The sequence below is a fragment of the Lycium barbarum genome, chromosome 7 (assembly GCF_019175385.1).
Source record: "Lycium barbarum isolate Lr01 chromosome 7, ASM1917538v2, whole genome shotgun sequence".
Taxonomy (NCBI): Eukaryota; Viridiplantae; Streptophyta; class Magnoliopsida; order Solanales; family Solanaceae; genus Lycium; species Lycium barbarum.
In genome coordinates, this window is record NC_083343.1 from 23,070,829 (window position 1) to 23,083,383 (window position 12,555).

Consider the following 12,555-nt stretch of genomic DNA (forward strand, 5'->3'; position numbering starts at 1 on the left):
TATATGGAAGGAGGTGTAGATCCCCAATTAGGTGGTTTAAAGTGGGGAAAGTACAGCTAATAGGCCCTAAGTTGACTCAACAAGCAGTAGAAAAGGTCAAGGTGATCCGAGATCGATTGTTGACAGCCCAAGCTCGCTAGAAATCTTATGCGGACAACCAGCGGCAAGACTTAGACTATCAAGTTGATGATTGGGTATTCTTAAAGGTGTCGCCAATGAATGAAGTGATGAGATTTGGTAAGAAAGGGAAGTTAAGTCCTCGATACATTGGACCTTACAAAATTGTCCGCAAGGTGGGTCAAGTAGCTTATGAATTGGACTTACCCTCGGAGCTCGAATCAGTCCATCCGATTTTCCATGTCTCAATGCTCCGTAAGTGTATTGGTGATCCTACGAGGATTTTTCCGATTGATGATGTTCAAGTGACAGAAAGGTTGGCTTATGAAGAAGTACCCGTTGCCATACTAGATAGGAAAGTAAGGAGACTCAGAAATAAAGAAGTAGCCTCAGTTAACGTCTTATGGAGGAATAACGATCGAAAAAAAATGACTTGGGAAGCGGAAGAGAGTATGAAATCCACATACCCACACTTATTTCAACTTCCAGAAGAGATCCAAGATGAAACAACAAGATTATGAGGTATGTATGTTCTCTTTTTATGCTTTTGGGTCGTGTGTGGCCAAACTGTATTGCTATTATGTTGTGGCCCTGTGAGGCATTATTATTATGGGCTGTTGTGACAGGATGGTAGTGCCATATTACAAGGGAAACTCGGGCGAAATTTTCGTAGAATTCCTGAGTGCTTAACATTCGAGGACGAATGTTCCAAAAGGGGGGAAGAATATTACATCTCAAAAAAATTTCCGTTTATGCACAGTGAATAGACCAATGAAAGGCACAAAGTATACGATGTTTCGATAAGTGAGAAATGGCATTTGATGATCATAATTGAGATTTTAAAGACATTCGAGGCAAGAGAAGAGAGTTTGCCAAGAAAGGCAAGGTATACGTCGTGCATCGGGAGAGATTTTCGAATACCAAGTTTATGATGGCTTAATGATGTCTTAGAGAAGAGTTATAATGTCCCTTAGATTGGTAATGAGGTGTTAAACAAGTGTTAAGAAGGTTCCATAAGGATTGGAGATCAAACAAGTCGACGAGAACGAACTTCAGAAAGCTGGGCATTATACGGCCCAACATACTGGCCGTATGTTAGGCCGTATGTTCTTCCCAGAATGGGTCTTTCACTGGACCAAATCGACGGCCAGACATACGGCCAGTATAAAAGATACGGACCCTATGTTGGTCCATAGAATGGTGTCGGGTCAGATTTTAAAAGTTGATATAAGGACCTAATCTCATTTAATTCATTTCATTCTTTCTCTCCACACTTCTAGAACTCTCTAGAAAGCTCTCCACACTTCTTCCACAAGAACTCAAGAGAGATTTGTGATCAACTTCATCAAACCAAGGAAATAAAGTGTAAGAAACTTATTAGAGTTCTTCCACGTCAACAAATTCCATTGGAAGTGAACTAGGGTTTTGGCTCAAATGAAGTCTTTTGTTATAGCCCGTATTTTGCATGTTCAGATAATTCAAGATAATTGCGAAAAGTTAAAGGCAAGACCATTTTCCAAAATTATTTTAATGTACAAGTTGTTTATGAATATTATTTATGAATATTATTAGTATGGAAATATTGAGAAAGGCTAAGGGTAAAAAGGGAAATTCACAAGAGGGTTCATGGTAATATTGTTGAAGGCTATGGGCAAAATGGGAATTTCACAAAGTAATCAAGAAACTTCTTGAATGAACCATGGTGGCCGTCCAACTTGAGCTGGGCCTTGGCCCACATAGATGAATTATGTGTATATATAAGACTTATTAGTCATATTTGTTATTACTTAGAAAGTTCAAGAAGTTTGGAGAAGAAGAAAAAGAAAGAAAAAGAAAGAGAGAGGGCCTAGTAGTGTTCGGCCATGGCTTCCAAAAATGGTGCCATGGAAATTGATCAAGAAAAATTATTCTCTTCAAGTATTCCAACTAATTTGAAGGCCCTAATTAACATGGAGAGGTTGTTGCAGCAATAAAATCATTCATTTGTGCAATATCCAACCTTAGCCGGATAGAGGAGGCAAAGAACAAAGGTAAGGTTTAACCCCTTCTTTCATGTGTTATGGGTGATTTGTACATGTTGTAGTGTGTAGAAATGGACGAAAATCATGAATTTGGTATGTTGGGGTGTTGGCCGAATATAGTTGTATTGTGTAGAACAACTGAATTGATTTTATTTAGTAATATGATTATTGTGGTTGTGAATTCCATTATGTAAATTAAGAATTTAATGGTTTGAAATGAAGTTGTAATCGTTTGTGGATTATGGAAGAAGTTAATGTGATATTAGTATAGTTTCTTATTATTATAAGAATGAATGATATTGCTAAAGTATAGATTGTTGGTGTAGTTTATGAATTTGGAAGAAAGGAAACGTGTTGTTAGTGTTCTTGTGGAATTTGGAAGGTTTCGGGCGAAGTAATATGTTGATTAGGTTGTTTGGAACATTATGTGAATTGTTTGAAGTATTCTTGAATCATGTTAGAATGATCTCGGACTAATACTTGAATGTGGGATTATTGGTGTTAGCTTGATTATATGTGATTGAATTGGATATAAATGAAATGTCGTTGAATTGTAGGACAAGAGTTGTTAATGATAGAATATGTTTTGGATTGATTGTTGAGGTTGTTGGTATGATTGTTGGTATTGATGTTGATAATTTGGCCGAGTTGAATTCTCGGATTGTTGTTGACAAATTGGTCGAGTTGCATTCTCGGGCTTGTTGTTGAATTGGCCGAGTTAGATTCTCGGGGATGGTGTATTTACAGGGGAAATGCTGCCGAAATTTCGGCAGATTATAAACGAATTCATTTGAAAGGCTAAGACAAATGTATGTCGATGAGTCTAATGATTATGTCAATTCTTCTTGAATGTAGATTAGCAAGTTTGGACAAATAAGCGTAGCTAATTGGACGTGGGACAGGTATGTAAGGCTTACCCTTTCTTTCTTTTGGCATGGTCTTTGTGAAACCAACACGACAAAGTATATGTATGATTTTAAAGAAATTCCTATTCTTGGAGCCACTAGGATGGCTAATGTTCCTGACTTCCGAAGAACTATTTTGCTATGTCTTGATACAAGTGTGTGGTTCCAAAAGCTTTATGTTGATTTGATCCATAGCAAACTCCGAGAGGTACTTGATATGACTATTGCTTTGATTTTCCAAAAATGGCTTTTGAAACGTTCGTAGAAGGTTCTGTACTTCAAACGCTCATAACTTATTTTATACTAAGTCAGATTGACCCGAAACTTATTTTTGAGCCTTCAAGTGTCGAGTTATGTACGTACCCATTGAGTCTTAAAAATTTGTTCTATGTGCATATGTATATGAAGCGACGCCTTATGAGATTTATGCTTTTGTTCTATGTTCTCTTAACGCTGTTATTCGTTGCTAGTCTCATCTTATAATAATTTCTCCTTCAAGGTGAGACAAGGTCATGATGATTATTCCGTAATATAATCGGAGGTTACTGACCTTACGTCACTCCGATGGAGTTATAGCTTTTGATTGGGCTCTTATGCATGCTTAAGTTGTGATGATTACACCGCGCCTATACGGCCGGGCAGCACCGCTAAGGCGGGTGACTTATGGATGATTACACCGTGCTTATACGGCCGGGCAGCACCGCTAAGGCGGGCGACTTATGGATGATTACACCGCGCCTATACGGCCGGGCAGCACGACTAAGGCGGGCGGCTTATGGATAATAACACCGTGTCTATATGGCACGGGCAGCACCACTAGTGGGCGGCATGGGATAATTACCCCGGATGCGGGCTAATGATGTTATTCGATTCAGACCGTTATTTATGAATATGTGATATGTGAAACGGTAAGAATGAGCATGCATGACTCCGCCTTAAGGGGCAAGTAGATACAATCATACTCTATTCCTATGGTTTTTATACTTCTTTATATGTTATCATAAATGCCTTATATACTCAGTACAATGCTCGTACTGACCCCCTTTCTTCGAGGGCTACGTTTCATGCCGCGCAGGTACACCCAGATGAGTAGAAGCCATTATAGAAGATGTTCCAGAGAAATTGGCAAGCTCCAATTGCCCCTGGAGAGTTGCCGGGTCAGAGTATTATGCTATGATGTCTTGTTCGAAGTTAGAGACTTTGCAGACAGAGTCGTGGGTATAAAATGTCAGTCTTGTAAGCGGCTCCACCAGCCGATGTCTTATTATGTTTCATGTTACAAGTTTCATGTGACGATAGAATTTATTTGAATTGAGTACGATAAAAAGAAAGATTTTGAAAGCTTTACTATGTATTTCATTATATTTGATTTAAGAGTTCAAGGAGACTATGTGTGTAATAAGAGTCAGTGGGTTCGCTCGGCTCCGAGTATGGGGTCGGGTGCCCATCACACCCTAGTAAGATCGGGGTGTGACATCTTTCCACTCAAAGCTCATTCCTACACTATCTAAGGTAAGTTTTATGATCATTCCATGTTGTTTAAGGTATTGAGAGATTGAAAGACTTAGATTATGAAAGGAGATAGAAAATGGGTCACAAAGATGAGAATAATGAGATTTTGAGTAGTAGCTTGGGATGAGTCATGATTCTTGATATGTTGTGATTGTAAATATGTTATAAATGACATTAATAACATGGGATTAGCATTATATGTGAGAAAACGTACTAGTGTACTACGACCATGATTATGGATGAATTGAAGTGAAATTGTGAAATATGGGTAATGTAGATGAATGAAGATTGTTGGTTATAATGTTATGAATGTTATTATAGACGTTTGGGAGTTGATATATGATATGAGGAAAGTTGTATAAACAAAGGAAATGCAGCCCAATTTTCTCTAGCTTTAGTAAGCACGTTCATATAATCGATTAGCTAATATTAATACGAACTCTCTTAAAGGTAGAAACGTGAGCGATAGAATAGCTAAACGAAAAGGTATCTAAGGCTAGTCCCTTCTTTCTAAGGCATGACTCCCATGGCATGATTTTCCCTTATTCTCCATGACCCTCTTACATTCCAAAAGCTATGAGTCTATGTTCATGAAGAGCCATATGAGATAAAGATAAGAGATACGTTATGAGAATGATTATGATGATGCTTAATGTATACACTCAACTTATATGCTAATTCCTTCAAGGTGAGGCAGAATGCTTATGAATGCTCCATAACGGAATCGGGGGTTCACGACCTTGTGTCACCCCGATAAAGTGTAGTTGTCTTTGAGTTCCTATGCATGCATTATGATAAGAGTATGACAAGATTAAGATAAGCCTATGAGATGTACAAGATGATGATATTACACCGCGCCTATATGGCCGGGCAGACATCGCTAAAGCGGGCAGCATATACACCATGTCTAGATAGCATGGGCAGACACCACTAGTGGGCGACATGAGATGGTTACCCCGGATACGGGAGGCCTGGACGCAGGATAATGATGATCACACCGTACCTATATGGTCGGGAAGCTTATATAGATATGCATACATGATATGATGATGTTTATGAAGTGAGTTAGCATGCTTTATTTCTATGAAAATTGACAGTCAGTTACAGGTTGTTCTTCACTTGATATCTCCCTATTTCATTGATGTATTATTATTGTTTAAGCCTTACATACTCAATACAATGCTCGTACTAACGTCCTCTTTCTTTGGACGTTGTGATCATGGCTACAGGTAGACAGGGAGGTGATCCATATTCATAGGAGCTATCAGCAGACTTAAGAGCACCCCATCGTTACGGAGGTGCCATTGCTTATGATTTTGTGTATATATATTTTGGGTACGACAGGGTCCTTTCCCGTCCATATGTCTAGTACTCTAGTAGAGGCTCTTAGATATGTATGTGTGGGTAGTGTGGTCTCATGATTTCCTCATTGTATATACATTATTTTGATAGCCGAAGGGCTTATGTATATTAAGGTAAATATGTTTCAAAATGAAATGGTTTTCCTATGATTTTGAGTATGAGAATAATGAATGAACGCAGGATGAGTACGATGGGTAATAGTATGAGCGGTGCTCGGTGGTTAGCCCCGGGTACCCCTTATGGCCCCTAGTCGCGTCGTGACACGTATAACAGTATATACTCATAAATTTCAAAATCGAGGGCTTCCGCTCTCCTGCCAATCCCATACGACTTCTTAGTAACATAATATCAGCATATACACATTATTCCATAGTTTCAATTCCTACGGGGGTTGGATTACTCAGACTTCCCTTTTTTTTCATACTTTTACAATTCATTAGCATTCAAGATTTTTCTTTTGGCTGGCATAACAACATCTGATTCCAAACTTTATATTCTTCGGTTGAAATGCCCTCCGCCTCATTAGGGTGTTGATTCTCACTCCATGAGTTCATAATATCCTATTATGCTTATCCCTATTTAGAAAATCATTAACCATGGAAATTTTGACTAACATCCTAAGTACATCAATATCCAACAACAAATTTACACCTTTGAGAGGGAAATTTAGGATTGAAACATCAACATATCTGTGTCTTGATGATTTTGAGAAGAATCCTTGAGGTAAAGCTTGTGAAAAACAAACAAGAACTAGTGAATCTTGAACAGAGGGTTTTCGGGTATTAGGAAGAGTGGACTATGGTTTTGGATGGATTTTGATGACAACTTGGATATATTTATGGAATTAGAAGGGTGGAATTTTAGTGGGTGAAGGCTTTTTGGGTCGTGGGTGGTGATGGGTGTTAATGGAGAAAGTGGGGAGATGAAAAGGCGGGTAAGTGAAGGGTTTTTAAACCCTCTGTTCACGGCTTTAAATTTGACTTTTTTGTTTAACAAGTTTATACGGGTCGTATAAAATTATACGGTACGTGTAACTTTAATTTTATTCAATAACCCTTGTTTGAGCGCATCTTAGTTACACGATCAATTATACGGGTCGTATAATATTATACGGTCCGTGAAAATGATCATGTATGAAGGATGTCTTCAAACAATGTTCTATCTGATTTCCTTACTTTCCACGACTGGATTATACGGTCTGTATAAGTCCAATTTCCTCAAGCCTCAGTAATTTTTCTGCATTTTTCAGCTTGCACAAAAACAAACATTACCCTATACACACCCTGTCTAAGTTACAAAAAAAATTAAAAACAACAACAATTACACATGGGTTCCCTCCCACGAAGCGCTTGATTTTACGTCGCAGCACAATGGTGGTACCAATCTACTCTTGGTCGGGACTCACTGAGTCAGCATTCGTTCTAAGGTGCTCCAACCAGTATCAGTCAACAATTCTATCTCCATCAACCATCCCATGATAGTGCTTCACCCGCCACCCATTCACCTTAAATGTTCGAGTTCTATCTCCGGACTTCAGTTCAATTGCCCCATGGGGTAAAACACCTACAACCTAAAATAGACCAGACCACCTTGATTTTAGCTTGCCCGGTACCAACTTCAACCTAGAGTTAAACAACAAGACAGGATCCCCCTTATAAAATTCCCGCTTCAGGATTTTCTTATCATGATGCTACTTCATCCTCTCTTTATAAAGTGCTGCACTCTCATACGCCTAGTACTGGAATTCATCCAACTCATTAAGTTAAAACAACCTGAGTTTGGTCACCTCATCCAATCCATGTCCAATTTCTTTAAGGCCCACATAGCCTTATGTTCAAGTTCAACCGGCGACAAGCTTTGCCAAAAATGAAATGGAAGGGTGAAGTTCCAATCCGAGTTTTAAAAGCAATTTGATCAGCCCATAGAGCATTATCAAGCTTACGGGCCCAATCAGTTCAATTTGCATTCACCGTTTTAGCTAGAATACTCTAGATACCCCGATTAGAGACTTCAACTTGCCCACTTGTCTGAGGATTATAAGGTGTTGCCACCCTATGTTTTTACACCATACTTCTCCATTAATGTCGGAACGTCTCTATTGGAAAAGTGGGAACGACCATCACTGATTATAGCCCTCAGAGCACTAAATCGAGTAAATATGTTATTCTTGAGGAACCCCATGATACTCTTGGCCTCATTGTTAGGTAAAGCTATCGCTTCTACCCATTTCGACATACATTCCAAAGCAACCAAGATATACTTCATGCCCCCAGAGCTCATAAAGGGTCCCATGAAATCAATCCCCCAGACATCGAACACTTCTACCTCTATCACAAAGTTCATAGGCATCTCTTGTCTTCTACCTATATTCTCTTGCCTCGAACATTAATCACAAGACCGCACCAATAGATGCCAGTAATAACTGCATTCATGAACCTTACCAACTGTCCGGTTTCCACTATGATGACCCCAACAGGAGAGTCATGGCATGCCTTTAGAATCGCCATCACTTCACTTTTGAGAACACAACGCCGAATGATGTTGTCAGCGCATGTTTTGAACAAGTAAAGCTCATCCAAATAGTACTGACGAGCATCCCGCAAGTACTTCTTCTTTTGGTATGCTTTGATCTCTTCTGGAACTATGCCTGCCACCATATAATTTGCAATGTCTGCAAACTACGATGCCACCTCCATTGACACAGCTAACACCCTCTCATCTGGGAATGCATCATTGATATCTAGCTTATCCAAAGGTCTCCCAGCTTCTTCAAGCTGAGAGAGATGGTCAGCAACTTGATTTTTAGTTCCCTTACGGTTTTTCACCTCAAAGTAAACTCTTGCAGCAATAGCACCCATCGGATGAATCGCGGCTTAGCTTACTTTTTCGCCATCAGGTATCTCAATACAGCATGATCAATGTATACCACGACCTTGGACCCCAAAAGATAGTCCCGAAACTTCTCAAAAGCAAAAACTATTGCAATCAGCTCTTGCTCCGTCACTGTTTAATTCATCTGAGCAACATTCAATGTTCTGCTTGTATAATAGATCGGATGCATGATTATATTATGTCTCTGGCCAAGCACATCACTGATAGCAAAACCATTTGCATCGCACATCAATTCGAACAGTAGAGACCAGTCGGGAGAAACAATAATAAGTGTTGTGGTCAACTGCTGCTTCAATTCCTCGAACGCCTTTCGACACTTCTCGTCAAATTTAAACTTAGACTCTTTTTCAAGATGCTTGCACATAGGATTAGCGATTTTAGAGAAATCTTTGACGAACCGCCTATAGAAACCGGCGTATCCCAAAAAGCTCCGGACATCCTTAACTGAGATAGGTGGAGGAATCTTCGAAATCACATCAATCATTTCCTAATCGACCTCAATCCCCTTTTCAGAGATTTTATGCGCGAAGATGATTTCTTCCTTCACCATGAAGTGGCACTTCTCCCAATTCAGCACCAGATTAATCTCCTCATAGTGTTTAAGTACTTGACCCAGATGGCCAAGACAGTCATCAAAAGAATCACCAACAATCGAGAAGTCATCCATAAAGACCTCGAGAAAGTCTTCTGCCATATCAGAGAATATCGACATCATACACCGCTGAAACGTAGCCGGAGCATTGCAAAGACCAAACAGAATTCTGCTGAAAGCAAATGTCCCATAGGGACAAGTAAAGGTCGTCTTCTTTTGATCTTCTAGGGTGATGTTGATCTGATTGTAGCCCGAATAACCATCAAGGAAGCAATAATAAGATCGCCCCGCTAGTCGATCAAGCATTTGATCAATAAAAGGCATAGGGTAGTGATCCTTGCAAGTGGCAGTGTTGAGCTTGCGATAATCCATGCAAACTCTCCATGCGGTTACAGTCATTGTCTGAATCAACTCATTGTTTGCATTGGGCACCACTGTGATGCCGCCCTTCTTCGGAACACATTGAACTGGCTCACCCATTTACTGTTAGCAATCGGGTAAACTACTCCAGTATCTAGCCATTTGATGATCTATTTCTTGAGGACATCTTGCATATTCTCATTCAGTCTCCTTTGATGCTCAACACTCGGCTTGCTATCCTCCTCTAGATGGATTTTATGTTCACAGATCCAAGAAGGAATTCCCCGAATGTCTGCTATGGTTCAACCAATGGCATGCCTATATTCACGCAATACCTCCAAAAGTTGCACAATCTGCTCCTCAGTCAATAGGGCTAAAACAATCACTGACAATGTGTTTTTCGAACCAAGGAACTCGTACTTCAAATGTGATGAGAGTTGTTTAAGCTCCAACTTCAGTGGTTCAATGATTGAAGGCTTTGCTGGAGGAGTTATTCTATATTTCAAATCAAGATTCAACTTCTTTGGGTGGTAAGAATATGAACCCAACCCAAAAAGCAAATTAACCGTCTCCACATAACCCTCCATGCCTTCAGCATCAAAGTTTACAAGAATACCAGCCAGAGGTTCACCTAAGCTCTCTTCTTCCATCTTGAACTCCACCGCTTCATCAACAACATCAAGAGAATCAATCACCAAAATGCTCTCATAAGCACTTGGTAACTTTATCCCCTTGCTTTCCTGAAAAGTAACTTCTTCATCATTGACTAAGAACTTGATTTCATTTTTCTCTGAATCCATCAGAGCTCTCCCTGTAGCAAGGAAGGGTTTCCCCAGAATAATAGGAATGTCCCGATCAACAGCACAGTCAAGAATCACAAAAACTGTGGGCAACATAAATTTACCAACCTGCACAAGAACATCATTAACCACACCAACAGGCATCTTAATAGATCTATCAGCCATTTGTAACCTCATAGCAGTCGGCCTTGGCATCCCCAAATATAATTAATTGTGTATACCAAGTGGCATCGAATTAATACTCGCCCCATTATCATACAAAGAACGAGCAAAGTCATGGTGCCCAACAGAACAAGGAATGGTGAATGCCCCAGGATCGCCCTTCTTCTGGACAGTAGTTTTTGAAATGATGGAACTCACAGTGTGAGTCAAACTCACAGTTTTATGTTGCACCGTTTTATTCTTGGTTAATAGGTCCTTTAAATATTTAGCAAAATCGACATCTCCTTAACATCTTCCAAGAAGGAAAAATTCAGAGATAACTGCTTCAGCTGATCATAAAAATTTTCGAACTTAGCATCTTTCTTCTTTTTCACCAACCTCTGAGGAAATGAGAGGTTTAGATTTGAAAAGCTGTGTCAAAAGGCGGAGAGCCCCTTTCACACCTTGCTTGCTCTTGTCACCAGCTTCATTCAAAATCTGTGGAATATCAACAACCTTCTCATCAGTTGGATTCTCATCCACAATAATTGGTGCGTCAGACTACACCGCTTCCTCTTCATCTATCGGCTCGAGCTGAACAAGTTTTTTTTAGCAACTTGGATTATTTTACCACTTCGAGTACTGATGGACACCCAGTCTACACCGCCTACCCCATTCTTCGGATTTGGAATAGTGTCACTAGGAAGTCCTCCCTTTTTAGGAGGGTGCTGCTCTCTAGAAATATCACACATCTATGACTCGAGCTTCTGAATCGCTGTTGTAAGGGAACCCACTATCTCTGCTAGCCCAGATAATGTTCTTTCAGACTTTGATTGGTTTGCCAGAACCTTCTCACGCACTGCTTCAACCCTCGAACTACCTTGCTCTGTTGATTGCTCCTTCAGTGGTTCTATAAGGATTGGAACTTTTGTTCCAAAAGTTGTTGCAGTTGTTGTATCTCCCTTGATTTGTACCACTATAATTATTATTGCAGTTCCCTGAATTGTTGTTGTTGTAAGGACACTGACCCTGCTGAGGTCTCCATTGATTCTGATTCTGGTAACCACCTTGGTAGTTCTGCCGTTGATAACCCCCTTGAGAGTTGTTCACATAGTTTGCATCTTCAACCTACCTAGGAGGTCCCTTGTGGAATGGACCCTGTTGGACCTGGTACATCCCTTTCGGCATACCTGACTCATCTTCGCAAACATTTACCTTCTTGATCTGGGTTTCATCAAACTTCTTGGTTAGCAAGGAAATATTCGTTGCAAGCTCAGCCAATGTCTACTTGGTATCTTGATTCTCCTTCACCATATTCTGGATCATGACACTACCATAAGGCACAATATCAACATTGTTTGAGTTCCAAGCCTGATTGGGCGTAGTCAGCCTGTCAAGTATGCGGGTCACTCTGTGGTAAGATTTATTCATAAAACAACCATCAGCTGCATTGTTTGAAATTGATTGTGTCACTGGATCCAGCCCTCGATAGAACTTCTCTATTAATATGTTCTCCAGAAAACCATGATTTGGAATTTTCTGCAAATACTCCTTAAATCTCTCCCAACCTTCATATAATTGTTCCCCCGGTCGCTACTTAAATTCATAGATCTTGTCACGAATCTCAGCCTTCTTGCTAGGAGGGTACCATTTCTTGAGGAAGACTGCTACCATCTCTGCCCATGTAGTAATAGAATTTCAGGGCAGCTTCTCAAACCATGCTCTTGCATCTCCACCAATGGAATATTTGAATAGCCTCGGCCGAATAGCATCTTGTGAAACGATATTTTGAATGTGATTAGCACACACATCCACAAAATTCTGCAAATTACGGTGAGGGTCATTATCGGTAG

At 40.0% G+C, this 12,555-nt stretch overlaps 1 non-coding gene across 1 annotated transcript; it reads left to right on the forward strand.

Moving 5' to 3' along the window:
* Window positions 1–12,221: 12,221 nt before the first annotated feature.
* LOC132604812 (small nucleolar RNA R71) lies at window positions 12,222–12,327 on the forward strand. The gene has a single exon (XR_009568907.1). It is a non-coding gene; the product is annotated as a small nucleolar RNA R71 (small nucleolar RNA).
* The last annotated feature ends 228 nt before the right edge of the window (window positions 12,328–12,555 follow it).